Below are 19,186 nucleotides of genomic sequence, written 5' to 3'. Positions count from 1 at the left end.
ATATATATATAAATATATATTCTGCCTAACGACATAAACACTAATATACTGGACACTAATATACTGTGATATGTGGATATAGTAATAATAGCGGGGAATCCCAGAAGACCTGAGAGTATTTTCAAGGCTTTGTTAGGGGGATGCAAAGGTTGAGAAACCCTGTATTAGGGCTTCACTACAAATCAATAAAGTATGGTGAAAAAATGTAAGAATGTATAATTAATTTATATATAGATAGCTGACCTACAATAACATCCACTGAACAATATACTGACAATCAAAACTATATAAATCGAAGGTATACAACTGTACAAGGAAATGCCATCCTTTAGCCAACTTCAAAATGACCCACATAAAAGATGTTTTGGGGAGATCTAATGAAATTTAAAATTAGGGTAAGTTGTATTAGGCTACGGACTGCTGTGGTTCACCGCTGTCAACCAGTCCTCAGCCCTGGTTGTTATCAAAATAATCTGGAGCTCCATAAGGTGCTCTATTGGATTGGGATTTGGTGACTGTGGTCACTACCTTTTGTATTATACTGTATAAATAATCTGTATATGTACTAGTCTATACATTAGCATGTGGAGACTCTTGAGTTAACCATATTTTTTGTTGTGTTCTATTGTTTATTCCTGTGAACATTTTTTATGTTACACTAACTTTTTGATACTGGTTTTAAATGACATATTAACCTCAATCACATTTGTACAAGGAGATCAAATTTGTCAACTCAGGGATTGAGAATTGGTGACTGTGTAGGTCATTTGAGTGCTGTCAATTCATTTTCATGTTTAAAAAAGACAGCTTGAAATTTTTTTGAGCTTTGTGACATGGCACATCATCCTGCTTGATGTAACCATCAGAACATGGATACACCGTGATCATAAAGGGATAGACATGGTCAGCAACCACACTAAACTAGGCTGTGGAATTTAAACAATGCCCATTTGGTACTATCCAGGGCCCCAAATATCCCTCACGCTATTACCACCAGCCTAAACCGTTGACACATGTTTTTGATGCCAAATTCTGACTCTACCATCAAAATATCACAGCAGACTCCTCAGACCAGGCAACATTTTTTACAGTCTTCTCTTATTCAACTTTGGTTAGCTCGTGTCAACTGTAGCCTCAGATGCTTGTTATTAGCTGACAGGAATGGCACCCTGTTTGAACTGCAGCACATCTGCTTCTAGGTTTAATCTGATGTGCATTCAGAGATGCTCTTCTGCTCTTCTATCAGCTCAAACCAGTGTTACCATTATCCTCTGACCTCTTTGACATTCTTTGTAAACCATAGAGATGATTGTGTAAAATAATTGCAGCAGATTAGCAGTTTCTGAAATACTTCAACCAGCCCACCTGACATCAACAACCATGCTATGTGTGATGTCACTTAAACACTTCACCTTAAACTTCACCTTTCTTGCCCATTCCGATGCTAGATTTGAACTTCAGCAAGTTTCCCTAAAAATGTCTACATGGCTAAATGCATTTGGTTACTGCCATGTGATTTTTTAATTTAATATTTGTAATAACAAATAGTTGAACAGGTAAAAGTAAAGTGACTGGTTAGTGTATAATCCAGCCAAGGAACACACTTTACAGAAGTGCCATGGCATAGGACTGTGGCTTCAATATTTATTTGTAAATATATGCAGCCAATCCCATGTTGTTTAGATAATTTAGGTTTCTTTTTTTTTTTCTTTGCTAGCTTGAAAATGTGTTGGGATTACCTTTGCATAATACTGTATATATACTCTCTGGTTTGTGGACACTCTTGAGTTAACCATATTTGTGTTGTGCTTCATTCTTTGTCCACTTTATTCCTAGGAACAGTCATTATGTCACACTAACTTTGTGAAAAACCATGAAAGTAGAACTTTTTGATACTGTTTTTAAATTACATATCTGAACTCAATGACATTTATACAGGGAGATCAACTTTTTCTACTTACATCGGGGCTGAAAAAAGTATAGAACATTGTGTGAATGTTTTTTTTTTTTTTTCTCTAGCAAGTTCTTTTTCCTTCTGCCCCTGCAGTGAAGGTGCCATATCAGTGTTGCTATTATTGCAGCTTCAAGTCATATATTATGAAATTGTACTGCTGTACAACTTGTTTCAAGTTATGAAAAGTAAAATAATTTTGTCATGACTGTAGGTTGCTGCCATTTTTGTTTTCACAGTGTGATCGGACTGTGTCAAAGTCGCTTTTTCTTTTTTATTGAAATGGATATTACAGTATTCAGTCTGGAAGTCTGGCTTTAAATTGATCATTTGTTAATTATTTTACATGACTTGAGTGGGGTTGAGGTAAAGGGTGGGCAGGACGGGGTTGTAAACACCCATGATTTACCATATTATCAATTTATTTAAAAAAAAGATAAACAAGATATCCTATTGTTTGTTAGAAAAATCTTGGCTGATGCTTTATCAGCCTTAAATGTATCAAAGATGTATCAAAATATATCAAAAGATACATAAAAATGTAATAAATGTAATGTAATAAAACATAAGTGTGTGGTATTCAATATAATTACAGAATAGGTTTTACAGTTTTATTTAAATGTGACCCCTAATATTCTTCACAAAATAAGCACCACGAGCAACCATACCAACCACTAGCTGTAACTTTCACCATCTCTGTGGATATTTAAATGGGGGAAAACCATGCACCATAATACTTGTCACACATAAACCCAGCCATAGTGGCTTAACCTTTCATTGATTCAATGACCAGTAAATACAAGTTGCACTTGTTTTCACTACTTCACCAAGTCATAAAGAAAGACATTCACTGTTTTATAGACATGACACAGCATTTAACAACACTGGATGCATCACCACAGATGGTATACATCTTCCAGGCTTTCCTGTAGACCAGTGGTCCCCAACCTTTTGCACCTCATGGACAGACTCGGGACCATGCATGTGCGGGGAACCGTGTGTCACTCAAAAGGAAAGAAACTTCCCCCAGAGTGATGTCATGATGCCCTAACTCGCCCACTTTCCAGAGACACAACCCACCCACCGCCCTGAGCCTGCAATGTCTCCAGGAGATATGGTCCACGGCTCTGGCTGGTGCACCCTCCCAAGCTGGTAGGTGCACTGGCCAGAGCCGCTGCCCACTAGTGACCAGAATATGGGGAGCTCTGCTGTAGACAATAATTATTAACATCCAGACTGACTTTGCTTTGGTGCTCACTGTAACCTGTAAAATCCACAAGCTCAACCCAGCAACCATATGTTCTATATAACAATTTAGACACTGCTCTATTAAAATAATTCTTGTTCTGCTGAAAAAAAATTCGGGTGGTCGAATTCGAATTCGAATCCCATTAAAGTCAATGGGAGAAAAATTCGGGTTTGTTTCAGCACTGTGTAGAGCTTCTACAGCCTCCAAACAGATGTAAAAAGATACATTATAAAAGGATACATAAAAAGATACATTGTAAAGAGATTAAGTCACAATAAACTATACCAGAGTGCCCTACAAATACAAATATTATCCTATATGGGACAGATGATTTTGATGTGTTTCATATATAGACATGTCTCTGCCATGTAAAAACATTGTAAGGATTATATGATGTTGCCTCATCTCATCCCCTCCTCCCTTTTTTATACCCACATATCTCAATGCAAAGGCCTACACAGTTAATGACCTTCTTTTTTTTTAATGCTGCCATCCTAAACCTACACGACTAAGGTAGGCTAAGTCTACAGAGACTATATTAGGAGAAAACGCCTCCCACACATGAAAAACACCCCAAAACACAACATTCATTGTAATGGGGGGTGCATTTATATGTGTTTTGAGTGTTTTAGAGAATTTTTGGGTGTTTAGGAGACATTTTTAAAAGTTTTAGAAGTGATAGGGGATAGCCCATTGATAACAGTTTTAACTCTTTCAAAAAGTTGTGGGATGTGTTTTCTTTACAGCCAGTCAAGAGAATGTCTGGACTGTGGACTGGCCCATTGAAATGGGAGTTTATACACTGGGGAAACAGTTCTTGTAGATTTAGAGGAACTGCCACTGAGCCCCTGACCCCGACACCCAGCTCGTACACCAATTATGATTCAGCTATAACCTTCACTTGACCAATATTATCTTTGAAGGCGCTAACCTTATTGGTAAAGCACTCCCATGCTACATTAGGTTTGTACTCCAGAACTTTACACACTTTTTAAAAAAATATATATTCTACATTTACATCTACAAGTTCTACATTAAAAGATAAGTATTAACTGTCTTTTGCCGGAAGAGTTTTTTTGGGTACACCTTGTAGAGTAGTGGGGTATGGGAAAGCACACCAATATATAACAATGTGAGCCTTCTGATACAGACCCTAATATACCACCAATATATTTTTTGTAAATAAAGTTCAGGTACTTAGATGTGATATGTTCTCTAATGATTTTTTAAAACACTTTTTTAAATTTAGATTTAAAATTGACCAAATATGCCTGCTCCCAGAAAACAACTTTATAGTAATTCATACAATCCTAAATGAACAAAACCTTTCACAGCAGAAATAAAAGTTTGTAGTCTATTCTTTGTTGGAAATGTTGTAAATTGTTTTACAGCAGCTGTAGATGTGCTAGGATTTTGTTTGATGGGAAATGATAATGTTTTGTAAAATCATAATTTAACGTGTCGTTTTATAAGGTCCTCTATTTTTCAAAAATGTTTTGCCATTTTTATACTGACAAAAGTAGACATTTAGGAAATCCAAGATTTAAAATTCTGATAACAACTATTTATTTTCTTTTGCCGGATATCAAGAGCTATCAAAAAATGCATCTTACTTAGTAGAAAAGATCCATTAACTAAGTTCAATAGGATGTTCAAGCCCTGAATGTTGAAAACAAATTGAAAAAGCTATTTGGAGGTAACTTGGAGATAGACCGAATGTACTTCTTTAAATCTTGGCTAGGATTGTAATAAGAACATCAGACTATTCCCATGTGAGCCAAGAGTAGTTACTGTATATTTACACTTTATAACATGATTAAAATAAAACAAATGAATAATTTTTTTTGTGTGACAAAGGCTCTGATGAAAGAAACAACTTAGTTAGGCCCGTAAAAAATATGACACTAAAACAGTTTTCTTAATTTTGGTTCTAAACATAAAAAAAAAATCGAAATTAAACAGTGCAGCTAAAGTGCAAACTTTTGGCTTAAATTTGTTGGCAGGAACACAAATATTGCAAAAACATTTAGGAACTGGAGTCATTGTTTAATATTTTATACATTTTTTTTACATAGTGCCAACATAATACGCAGCGCTCTACATTAAATAGGGGTTGCAAATGACAGAAAAGTACAGACAGTGATACAAGAGGAGGAGAGGGTTTTAAAAGATAGAAGACCGGTAGGCAAGTTTGAGAAGATGGGTTTTGAGTGCTCCTTAAAATGAGCAGAAGGTAGGAGCAAGCCGAATAGGTTGTGGACGACCATTCCAGAGAGTTGGGCAGCTCTAGAAATGTCTTGCAGTCATACATGTGAGGAGGTCATAAGTGAGGAAGTCATTAGTAGGTCATTGGAAGGGCGAAGAAAGCAACTAGGGGAGTATTTTTCTACCAAGTCAGAAAGGTAAGTTGGACAAGAACTGTGGAGGGATTTGAAGGCAGAGGTAAATTCGAGTGTCATCAGCATAAAGATAATTCTGTAAACCAAAGGAGGATATGAGACTACCGAGTGTACAGAGAAAAGAGAACTGGTCCAAGGACTGATCCTTGGGGAACACCAACAGGGAGGAGAGTGGGAGAGGAGGAGTTACCATGGAAAAAAACTTGAAAGGAACAGTCAGACAGATAGGAAGCAAACCAAGAGAGAGCATTGTCATTGATACCAGTGGAGCGCATGATTTCTATTAGAAGGAGGTGATCAACAGTGTCAAAAGCAGAGGAAAGATCCAGGAGGAGGAGGGGGGAAAAGTTGCCTTGAGACTTAGCTCTGGTGAGGTCATTGGCCACTTTAGTAAGGGCTGTTTCAGTGGAATGAGCAGCTCAAAAGCTAGCCTAGAGAGGGTCAAGGAGAGAGTTGGTGTTCAGGTAAGTCTGGGGCCAGGGTGGAGCATGAAGTAGATCAGAGGGAATTGGGTCAAGCGGACAGGTAGGAGATGGAGATTATGAGAGAAGAGAGGAGACTTCATCCAAAATAACAGGGCTAAGAGAGGTCTGTGATGATTGACAGGTGGATGGAGTGCATTTGGTTGGAGTGGCATGGTGAGCAGAGACATCATGTCTGATTTTGACAATTTTATCTCTAAAGTAGATGGCTATGTCTTTTTGATGGCAGAGAAGGAAGTTGTGGGGGGAGCGGGTGTGGGGTTTAAGAGAAAGTCAATTGTTGAGAAGAGGCTGCGTGGGTTGAAAGCTTGAGAGGAAATGACCACAGATAAATACTTTTGCTTGGCGAAAATGAGTGCAGTGTGAAGGTGTTGTAGTCTGGTTTTGTAGTACATGAAGTCGATACTAAGGCCAGATTTCCTCCACTGATGCTCAGCTGAACGAACAGTCTTTGTAAATGTTTGGAGTGATTGTTGTGCCAGGGTCGAGGGTTGGCAGGGTGGTGATAGCGGAAGGTTGCAGGGGAAACTTTATCCAGAGCCAAAGAGAGTGTGGGTGGGATTTTGGAGAGAATGGGGGTGAGGGACCTAAGGCAGTTTGAGAATAGGTTGTGGTCAAGGTTACGGATATCTCTCTGCCATTGGCCAGGTCTAGGGTTTGTGGCAAGGAGGGGCAAGAGTTAGATAGGTTGAAGGGGATTAGGTTGTGGTGAGAAAGGGGAAATAGTGAGTTGTTAAGGTGGGTGAGATTGCAGAGTTTGGAAAATACCAGGTCTAAAGTGTGTCTAACGATATGCGTGAGGCCTTTGATGTTCAATGTGAGTCCAAAGGAGGAGGTAATGGAGAGCAGTTTAGCTGAGGAAGGATGTTTGGGCTCATCTGCCACTGCAACATTAATGTCACAAAGGATGATGGTGGGCAGATCATGTTAAATAATATGTGGGAGCCAAGAGGCAAAGTTGTCCAAAAATTGTGAGAATGGGCCAGGGGGGAGTTAGACAACAGCGACAATGAGGGTTAGGAGGCAGAAAAGATGGATGGAATGGACTTTAAATGAGGTGACAATGAGAGGGGGCGGGGTAGGAAAGATTCTGTATGTACAGTTGGTGGAGAGAATGAGGCTCACACCACCCCCTACTCTGTTGCCAGGTCTAGGGGTATGTGTGAAATGCAGGCTTCCATAGGAGAGAATAGCAGCAGAGTTTATAAGTTTAGAGAGGAAAAAGTTGTGGATAGAGTTTAGTTTTAGAGGTAGATCTGGCATTCCATACACTGAGTGAGAAAGAGGGTAAGATTTTTTGGGTAGTGGTAATGAGGTTAGGAGGAGGGTGTATCATTGTGAAAAGTTAGGGAAGAGAGAATAACATCATAACATATATGAGCTGAATACATTGTACAAATCCCCCCAGTGCCAGCCATCCGATGTGAGGGATGACGGACAGATGTGGCCCCAGGAATGCCAGGAGCCCCCCGAGAAGGTAATTTGGCATCTGCCCGGTATATTCTGGGGTGTGTGCATCACCAATTGATCCTATTATTATTCACCACTGTTGAGTTCACCAGTGCATTCTTTTTTTCTCAGGATGTACCAGACTGTAAAATTTGCCACTCCTAATATTCTTTCAATTCTTCTGATGGGTTTATTTTGTTTGATCCTAAGGATGGTTTGTTTCATCTGCATGTAGAGCTCCTTTGACAGCATGTTGTAGGTTCACAGCAAAATCTTGACCTGGAATCAACTGCAGACCTTTTTTCTGCTTAATTAATGGCGAAATAATGAAGGTTATAAGGTTTGGTCAATTGTCGAAATACTTTTGGTCCCTTTAAAAAGACAATGTTATATATTAAAGAGCTATAATTTCTAAACCTTTCCTCTGATTTGGATGTAGATACCCTAAAATTAAAGTTCTTTATGCCCATATTCGTTACCTAGCTGTAATTTTTAATGATTTTAGTAAAAAAGTAAAATAAAACAAAATTTGCCTGAGGATCCAAACATTTATTGACCTAACTGTACATTGAACCACACGTGTGAAATAAGATAAACAGATCAAACATCCACACTATAAACCACCTGGTCCATGTAGCTGATTCAGTTTTACTGCCTTACAACTAGTTATTACAACAGAAGCATGCCAGGCTGATAATTGTGTCACATAGTGGAACACCAAATTGGATAAATATGGAAATATCTTTTTAAAGATTAATAGAGTAAAGTGAGGTCCACACTTTTTTTTCTCTGTGTAGGTTTGTATTTTGATCTTTGTTTTTCAATCTGTTCTTTAGTGCATTTGTCGTTTTGCTCCTATTTTTGATCTTATTGCTCTTCTTTTTTTCCTGTAGTAAACAAGAACCCTTTTTATTATATGTCAAGGTACGCTTCCTTTTTTTTTTTATTTCTATATTTATTACTGTTCCATGTATTCCTTCATATGTCTGTTGATTTACTCAAGTCATTTTAATAGTGCTGACACTTTGTTCTTAGCACTTTACAGAAAATATTGAACTAATCCTATCACCTATTTTTAGGTCACGGTGATCAAACAGCTTTTCGCTGTAGGCACCCAAATGTACTTTATGTAGTTTGTTTAAAAGATGGAAAAGCAGTGAAATCTTAGCATTTTTTTAAATAGTCAATCAAACTAATGTACAGTTACTTCAAAAGACTGGTCCTTCATTTAAAGAAACTGAGACCAGATCCCACTTTGTTGCAATGACTTGATTGTTTGCGTGATTGGCAATAGTAAAGCAGAGGGAGTTTTAATTGGTGAACTGCAGTGAAAACAATGCTATATGTATAATTAATTTACCTGTAGGCACTATTTAAATGAAAATCTAATGTTTGAATAAATTTGTAAATTTGTATTCTCCGGGGACCACTATGCTCCTTCTTCCATGTCCCACAGAGGCAGGAGAGAAGAACAGTTGAGCAGAAGAGAAGAGTATGGCTGTGTATTCCCTATTCCTTACCGTTGCATTCAGCATGCACTATGTCACCTCATTCTGTACACTCTACTAAACGTTCCCTATTTCTTACAAGAAATTATGTGTGCTATGCATTTTCTATTCTTCTTCAATCTTTATGCTATGCTATACTTTACTTATAACTAAGTTTGATCCTCTGGGAAAGGACTGTTAAATTGTGTCTACAGCCCAGGGGGTTGTTGGCAATGAAGAGGTAAGGTGAGCATGAATGGCATGAACAAAAACTACCTCCAAAAAAAGGGGGCACTAACTCCTCACCCCTTTTTTGGAGCACTGCACTGTATGTACTATTTTGTACATAAAATAGACCAGATTCCTTCTTTATTCACTACGTTACATAGTCCATATCTCTGCTCCCAATTACACTTTATTGTAATATATTCAGACATTGTGTGGATTACACAGACCATAAATACCTGACTGCTGCACTTTATGGCATGCTGTGTCTTAAATGCTGTACTCAATATGCTAGGCTGTATGCTATACATTCCAGACCTCTGCACTTTATGTGTTATGTAATGCATTATATACATCTTACTACTACATTCTTTACTCTTTTGTGTACATTACATAATGTACACCTTACCAAGGTGATTATTGTCTAAGATGCTGGTTGTTAAGTAGACCACAAATATTTTATTGACAGTCGTCTTTCAGGTTCAGACAGAGTATTCATTCTCCAAGTACTAAATGCCTATTTTGTGGGAACAATAAATATAAAAGAATATAATTGCAATTTGGCCACATATTTAGTTAACCACGTTGTGTGTTATTTTCCAGTTGTCCATAATAATAGCAAAGCCCCTTGATATTATGCATTATCACATTGGGTGACACCACTGATAAGGACATTGGTACAAGTATGGGATATGATTATAGTATACACCAAAATTACCAAGGCAAGCAAACTACTCATTTTACTAGTGAAAGGAAAGGATGTCCAAAACTGATCTAGTAGGAAGGGAACACCAAAATCAGTTTTATGTAGAGGTCTGCTGTTGGATATCTTACGCCATATACATGCATTGAATATACACATATAGTAACAGTTGCCTTTGAGGGCAAATAGGTGAAACCACAGGAAAATGGGGCAGATATTAAAAAACAATGCATAATGATTAACTACAGCTAATTAATATTCTTATTTTTGGTGTGTATCTGATTAAAAAGCTGTAGATGACTTTTTGGTGTTTTATTTTTCTATTTTTTCAAGTTTTCCTGTTATGAGGTTATAAAACCAATCAATCTCTGTGGCTACGTATATAGATGGGAGCCTTGCTATCTATAGAGATCCTGTTGATGACGGAGCTATGATCTGCCTAACTTCCAATGTAAACGATTTAAAGCATTACAAAAACTTTTTCTATCTTGGGAAACAACAATAAGAACTGTATATATTCGACTATGGACCAATAATTTTTGACCCGAACATGCAACTACATAAAGTATCTTGGTTTGTAATGAGACCAGTAGATGATACTGTGTCCTCAATTAAAGTGTGAAGTATTTACCAAATTTGTGTCCTCTGAGACACAGTTTGTAACACTTTACATGAGGACACAAGGTTGTCTACTTGTGCCAAACTATAATGCATAAAACATTTAAGCAAATGACCCATCATAACCAACTCAAAGGGAAAAAATACTTTAACCTGTAAAAAAGAGGAACACAAAAGTAAACAGACTGGGCCCATTTTTTTCTGAAAAGGGGGAGGTGAGTACTTAAGAAGTCGACCTTGCATTTTAGCTGCAAGATCTGCATCAATATTCAGGAAGTTCCTGTATTGGAAGACACAAAAGCATAACAAAAGTAGCAGATATCCTGAACAAGAAAGAGATAATACATAAAAAGCAGTAATTCATAACAATCAAAATTTATATCATACAGATATAATTTTTCTTTATTTTACAATATTAATTAATTAATAGGTTAAATGAATACCAGAGTAAACCATTATCCCTGTCATCAAGGGTATATACATGAAATACCACATATTTTGAAATCTAAAAAAAATAGTTTAGCAGTTTTTTAAAAAAAATATGCCATTGGCAATTGCACTTCTTTAGATTTTGTCTCTTTGCTAGAGTGATGTACTTCATACGGTTTTATATGTTTCAACCTAAAAGTATTGTATGTTGAAGACTGGAACATAAAATTATATATTTTTTTTGTCTCTTTTTTTCTCACCCTTTATTTGTGGATGACATTGCTTACATATTTGAAACCTGTTCAAGACACACAAAAAAACTCATATTTGGAAGCTTTTTATATTTTTGTCTTTATTTCATTTTTAAAAGGAATAATATTTTACACTATGTGAATAGCTTCACAATTATGCTATCAACAAGATGAATATTTTCTCTGTCAAATGCAAAACATGAAATTTGAGCATTGGAGACTTGTATTCTGTTTTACTTTCTTCCTCCAACTCATGTTCCATCACCTCTGAATGCAAAAAAAATATTGATTTCTTTATTTTTTACTGCATGAATCCATGTAGCCAATTTTATTTCCCTTCTGAATGGCTAACAGCATTTTGTTTTCTAAAAAATGTCTCTGATTGTTGTAAATAACATAATGTGGTTTATTGATTTAGTAGTAACTGAAAAAAACAATCTAGCAGACCAGGTCATTATTGTACATCAATGTGTCCTAATATTGGGTATATAAATACGTAGGACCAGAAAAGTAATTAACACATTGAATGCTATAGAAGATGTGCTGTTTGTTGGATCTTAATCTTTAAGACCCTTGTAACTGTTGTGCATAATTTAGCAAAACTCACTAAACAGAGGAATACTAATGATGGCATTTTATATCTCCAAAGGGTCCTCCTCAAAGTAAAACTACAGAGGGTTTATAGGCATGATGTTGATTTAGGAATATTATTAGGACTAAGTCTACACAGACTGTTTACTTTTTTTAAAGGCTTATAATGTCTAATATCACCTTTAAATTTATGAGCGATTATGCAGGCATTTAAAGGTGTTTCGCAGCAAGCCTAAAATGCTTATAAACGTCCATAATACATTTAAAAGCATTTATAAGCGTTTCTAGGTGTTTAAACTAGGCAAATATTCAAAAATCCATAATAAGGATGTTAATTATAGACAAAAAGGCAACCTGCAATCATGTGTCTCAAATCCCGACACGTTTCACTCAAAAAAGCTTCCTCAGGGGATATCTTGAGACTGCAATTGCTTGGTGAAAGGATATGAGATGTAGTGTAGGATGGAGGTTGGAGGACAAGATAGTGATAAGTTAATTTATTCTTAATTAACTTATTCTTAGCTGAATAATAGAGTTTTTTGTTTGGCTACAGCTTTCTTGTACAATAATGTGGAAGGTTTCGTTGTTTTTGAGGTTATTCCCAAATTCCTAACTATTTAACTTATGATCCTTTTTGTTGCTTTACCAGTATAGGTATTGGTTGATGCTTTTTCATCCCCCCACTGCTTATTGCTGCAAATAGACCTATGATACTGATACCATTCAGGGTTAACCCTTAGTTAAAGGCTGCCACATTTTTCAACCGGGAACACCCTGGATTACCCTTAATACTCACAAAGAGATAGGAAGACACTTTCCCATCTGATTCATTACACTACCACCAAGAGATTTGATCTATCATATCCAGATTCAAACAGTCTGACCCTGACAAGTGACTCAATCCATATTCAAAAGTTCTAAGGAAGAGACCCCTCTCCTCTATTTATTACATTGGTCGACGGATGCAGGGACCAACCTTCACTGCACCCATGAAAAATTTGTAAATTGTGCTAAAACCCCTAACAAGAGTATACATTACTACTTCAAACCTTAGCATTATCATCATCAGCAACTACATATATACACCCCCCCCGTGGGGCATGTTCCTAACTTTGGACTGATAAGCATGCACCACTATCTATCCCTGAGGAAGCCCTCCATGGCGAAACGCGTTGGATCACTGCGTGCCACGGCACAGCCTTTTGAACAGTTTTATGGTTATATGTAATAATTTATGACAAAATCCATACTATATAGTATGTATAACTACTCTTCGCTGTGAAATAGTAACAAGACAGATGAAAACAATATATGTTTATGTGTATTTTATGACTTATGTACTTAAAAATCAATCAATACACTTCACTTTTTGCATGAAAAACCTATGAGCCTCAAACCTCTTTCTTTCCTCTCTATTCATTTAAACTTAAATACCATATAGAGGTGGCTCAACATAAAAACACATTCATATAGTGAGGAGGAGTAAAATACTTTCTGTACAAATATTACCTAGATCAAGTAAATCCAATAAGGTCTAATTGTGTTACTAGTTAAAATAATATTGACAGAACATAAAATTTAGGACACTGACATTTTTAGATTTCCTAAAATAACCATAAGATCTAATTTGTAAAGTTGTTGAATAGGCAAACTACATAAAAATGGCAGCTCAAGGGTATGCATACATGATAAATAGTTATACTATGTAAAATAATTGGAAATAACTCCATGCATAAATCTAGGGAGGCATAGCTGGGATCAATAAAATCACCTGAGCAAAGATACATGGAAAATGCACTCTTTGAAAAGCCTACACAGAATATTAAACTTATGTCTAAAAGGGAAGAAAACTAAACTCATTTTACCCTGTCTGTTACGGCTGTACAATTTCTTCTATACAGGCATAACTCACTAAGTTTTTTTTATTCTGACTCTTTCTTTGCAACCTTCTGACAGTTAAAGGATTGAGACCCCAGGCTGTTCTACAGTTCATAAAAGGCTATGCTTCCATACATAATTTTGAAATTGAATACTACAGAAAATGTTTTCTGGACCCTTTTTCAGGCATACAATGTAAGACGTTGCAGTTATTATGTTAAATTCGAAAAGTACAGTAGTATTTTTTTGGAATAAATTAAGGTCAGCTTTTGGTAGGCTCAGTAAAATTGTCTATTGCACATTTCTGGTACCTATTATTTTTTCTTTTATGTTTTTACAAGTATATCCTAAAATCCCCTTTTCGGTGACACATTCATTTCTTGCCGAGATTTGCTTTAAAATTTTCCCATCTAGGGGAAACATATACAATGTTTCAGATGTCCCTGCCAAAACAATTTGTGTAGTTTAGCCTCCATTGTTATATGTTTGTCATGGTTAATGGGCCTAATCAGAATACCATAGGTGAATGTAAAGCCTCTAGTCAATTCCATGGCTCTTCGGTTAGCTTTTTGTTATGTTCAGTACGGTTGTTTACATCAGTATCTATACTGATAGCAAATGGATAATGTTGTTATTTTTACATATTATCCTTGAGTATACACAACAAACACATATACATGTCAATGTTAACAACTAGTACTAAGATAGAAAGTGTAGCGGCACAGAGAGGAATGATTATTTATTAAAGTCGAACTAAACCTAGTCGATACTTATCTGTCTCTGTTAACTTGCAGGTGCGGCCATGTTCTCCCTTTTTTTCTGTATCCTCATCTTCAACCATCTTGATTGGCAAGGCCAGGATGAAATCCAGCATGGGAGTTCATTCAATTCTGGCTCCTGCAAGGAAAGCTAGAATCGCTGGGTACCTCTGGTAACAAGTGCTGAGCATCATATCTGCAGCTCAGGGAAATTTGACAGCTGAGTGGCAATTGAGCAGGTAAGAATAGTAATTGCATCACTTTCTGCAATAAATGCCTGCCTGATTGTCAATTTTCAAAAGTGTGACTTTTGTCCCAAGAGTTCGGTATCTAGTGAAAATTGTGTCCATAAGGTTGATCTAAACCAATGCAAATATCAGCCAATGCAAATATTTAAGTGTTTTCGCTTTACGACATGTTATAAAAGCTTTCAAATTTGTATGTATAGCTTCCTCAGCTTTGAAAGTTTAGAAAATTATAAGCAACTAAAACCTATGTTTTGAAACCGAAAACAAGTGATGCATGTGCTGATCAGGACATGTGCAAGAGAATATTTTACTGTTTGTACACAATCTTTTCTAATCCTACCTTTCACATTGTCTTTTTGAACAGGACTTGTTCATTTCTATCTGTATTCAAGGATAAAAAGTTTTTAATTGTACAGAATAAATATCTTGATAGGTGCATTTAATATCATCCGCTAACATAACACTTATGGGGGCTTTATGAAGTTATGCATCATTAACCCAGTTAAATCCATAAAACTATTAAAATGTCATATGTTATTTTTCACTAATATAGCTTTAGATGCATTTTAAATATCTTTTTTCTATGTGGTGTGTAAAGCAGATGAGTTTTTTTCTGTTGGTTCATTTACATATCAGCTAGTACAGTTCAATGCATTAAGTAGATACATTTCTGTGTCTATATATGAACATGAACAAGGAATAATACATACTATTTTGTATTAAAGTGATGAGCATTATATCTCTACATCTCTACAAATAATGCTTTACAGCTGGATAAAGGAAAATAAAAAGGATTTTTATGTCCATTTAGGTTTCAGAAAGCATGTGTGCCCTCTGTAAAGAGCCTTCTCTCTTGGCAAAACACAGATTCTCTTTTCTAATCGATGGCAAGGGACGTCATGTGGTGAGATCTACAAATGGGAAGCCTATTTGGAATCTCAAATACCCCCAATAGGGGAGCCCCCATATATCCATGTTGTCACCCAAGAACCCCTTACCCACTCTCAGAATGGATTAAAGCAGTTCTAAATATACCACCACAAAAAAAGTTATTACTGTTATTGCTAGTAAAAACTCACTGTTACGGGGTCTAACAATGTCCATATAATATCCCACAACAATCCACCCAGAGCTGGCTGTGCTCTTCATGCCTGGTCATTGTACTCATCCAGAGCTCATGACATCATGATTTACATTTGTTATGCCAATCATGCAAGAGGACAGAGAGTTATCCTGGCTTCCAATGGTTAAACGAATTAACACGTGTGCAGAAGTTAAATTTTATTTACATGTGTCCAGCCAATCCACCAAGATGGTGGCCAGGGACTGCTGTCTTCAGCTGTATTCAATGTTCAAAACTCTACCAATGTGGGCATTCCCATCAATTTTTGTTCCCCTGTACTTTTTCCTCAGTTTGAAGGAGTGGATATTTGAGATAAACGAAAAGTCCCCCTAATAAAGGGGACTTTCAAATTCCAAAAAAACACCCCCACCTGCACACCTCCACAACACAGGGTTGTTTTGGTAAGAAAACAAAAACCTGCAAACACCAGCACGGGCATTTGCAAATGCCTGTAAAAGTTTTTAAGTATTCAAAATAATTTCCTGTACCAGTCTATAGAGGCCACGGGGGTGGTAACTGCCTCTAGACACCGAAAGGAAAAATCTTAAAAATAAATGAAAAAAATACATATATTTATGATATGTATAGTGCACACTTTATACTGGCATGTGCTTTACCCTCCTTCTTCCAAGTTCTCATTTATTTTGGTTGGAGATTGCAAGAGATAGATTAAAATATATCAAGAAATAGACACATCAGGCCCGATTTATCAAATCTCTCCAAAAATAGAGATGATAGACTAACAAGGGAGAACATGGATGATCCAGCAAACCTGGAAGGGATCAGAAAATAAACACATGATTTTAAGAAATCCATTCCAGGATTGCTGAATTGCCCAGGATCTCCTGTGATAGTCTATCATCTCCAGCCTTGGAGAGCTTTAATATAGACACATTTAGACTACACCAGGGATGGGTGCGAATATGACATTTTTGTGAACTTATACAAAGTCAGTGATCAGTGTATATTTGTTTTATTTTTAATATAAAGCACACAGCTTAATTTTTTTCAGCCCTTTACAATACGCTTCACTGACAAATTAGACATTCCAATTAGTTGTTTTCTGAAACTCCTCAAGCAATATTTTTTGAAAGTTTGATGAGTGACCTATCATAAAAAATGCTTTAAGCATTTGGCATAAATACAGCAGTTTGAAAGGTGCTCTTCTCATTCTGTTTAACATTATTCTACCGATGAACATGAGAACTCATTACTTGATACATTCAGTCAAAACTGGAAGGTTCCACATCAAGGAAATTCTAACAAGTCACTTGTAGACGACAGATGTAGAATTTAATTATGTTTCCTATAACCATTGCTCTGAACCATTAGAACAGATGAGCAGCTAGGACAGCTCGGAAAGAAATCAAATGTCAACAGTCATTAAAATGTTTTTATGTAAATGTCAACAATAAGATGATAGCAAAGAAATCATATTTGTATTAAAAAAACAGAATGTGTCAAAAAGTAAAACTGCCTATAGAAGCATTTAAAAACAGCTGTCTGGAAAATGTCAAAATGTAGCAACATAAGAAGCTAAATTCGGTAACTGGAAAACTGTAAGAATACAAAAAGCAAGAAAAAGAAGAATATTTTGTTTTTCTGTGTTTAAAAAGGTTTGGATAAATAGTTTTTTTCAAAATGAATCAGTGCTGAAAATGTTTTTATATTGTTTTTTCCTTATTTGTTTCCTTATGTGTTTTCTACATTTTTCCCACCCTAAAACAATGGGCATGCAGAGAATAAAACTATTTCAATAAAAAAATAAATAAGATACTTTTTTTTGTAAACATTTACTCTGCCAAAGCAGGTTTGTTTGCCTATGTACTTAATGTCATTAGAACTGTTTGTGGTAGAACATGTTTTAAGGTTTTGGATGAAGTGTTAAGAAGGAATAGATAGATTTTTTACTGCTTGCTGGGACTTCATTTAATTTAAAGCGGAACAAAGAAAAAAAAAATCACACCTATCTTTACCTTTGCAAAATGCCCAATCCCTTCAGAGCTTTCCTTGATTGGGTTATGCACCATTTTGCAATCCCCCTTCATCCCGGTGCGGAGGAAGCACTAGGTGGTGCCATCTTTGTCTGTCTTCTTTATTCCTCTGGCTACCTCACCCGATCTTGCACTGCACAGGCACAACATTAGTTGACTTAGCCTGCTGTAAATGGTAAAAAAGAGTGCTGATTTCGCAGTGCATGCATGACCATTGCAGAAAAAAGGAGCAGCCAGAAGCTTCCTGGGAAACGTGATGTAAGTGTACGTAAACTCAGTCTTTACTACCTGAGGCAGTAACTACAAATGGTAGTTCAAGGGATTGGCTAGATTGGCAAGGCACATCGCCACTTTGTTTCAGGGCATGTGGTGGTTTTGGTTATATGGGGCATTTTTGGTGGTCCTGACCAGTTGCCAAACAGTTTTAGGTAGAGGTATTCAATTACATTAGTGCTACATATATCCTTACCAATGGTGCCAGAATGTGTGTTTTTTAGTAGAATTGCAATGCCTCTGTCTGAGTAAAAGAAACTGATTTGCTATATCTTGTTAGCGGCTCGTATTGCTCTTGAGCAAGTCTAGAAATCTCCTGTAATTACCATATCTTTTTCTAAGTCTAAGCTCAACTGGATAATGACTAGTAACAAACCCACTTGCATTATTAAGAACAAGCTGTCTACTTTTGAAGTCATATGGAATCCTTGCCTGGACTTTTGTTCCTTATTGCCCATTTTCTTCCCCCGTCTTTATCTTCCCATTTGTTCCCCTTTTCTTTTTTTTTTTATTTGATCCCAGTTTCCTGTGTATTTAAATGTTGTTACATTTGTTCTCTGAAACAGTGTCTCCACCACATTACTCTCAATAAATGCATTGAAATAACAAAAGGGTAATTTGAGATAGCACAACAAGTGATCCGGCAACAGGGTCATGGACATCCAAAGCTCTTGATACATATGGGGATTCAAATGCTAGCCCACTGTTTTCTTCTCCACAGAAAAGTCACTGTAGAACAAATTGCTTGTAATCATAATGTTTGCTGCAAATGGGAACACATAGTTGTTGACCAGTCTGAGTGCCCATGCTAACCCCTGTTCATCATCAAAGTAAGATACAATAGCCATTTGTGCTTAGGAACTAGGCAATCTTGCAATGCACAAAGTGTCCCTATCTGATGAGTCACATTTCTGTTTGAATGTGGGTGTGCATAAGCACTGTTTACCTGGGGCTAGAAATAGTGATAGGGAGCATTATGCCAAGAAGGCTTGTTGGAAGAGACAATGCCCCTGATTCATCAATAAAATCCGCGCTCGCTGGAAGCGCGAAAGTACGCGCGGCCATCGATCGCGGATTA

The sequence above is a fragment of the Pyxicephalus adspersus genome, chromosome Z (genome assembly GCF_032062135.1).
Source record: "Pyxicephalus adspersus chromosome Z, UCB_Pads_2.0, whole genome shotgun sequence".
Lineage (NCBI taxonomy): Eukaryota > Metazoa > Chordata > Amphibia > Anura > Pyxicephalidae > Pyxicephalus > Pyxicephalus adspersus.
The sequence above is the reverse complement of the archived record's forward strand: the minus strand, read 5'-3'. Positions refer to the sequence as shown.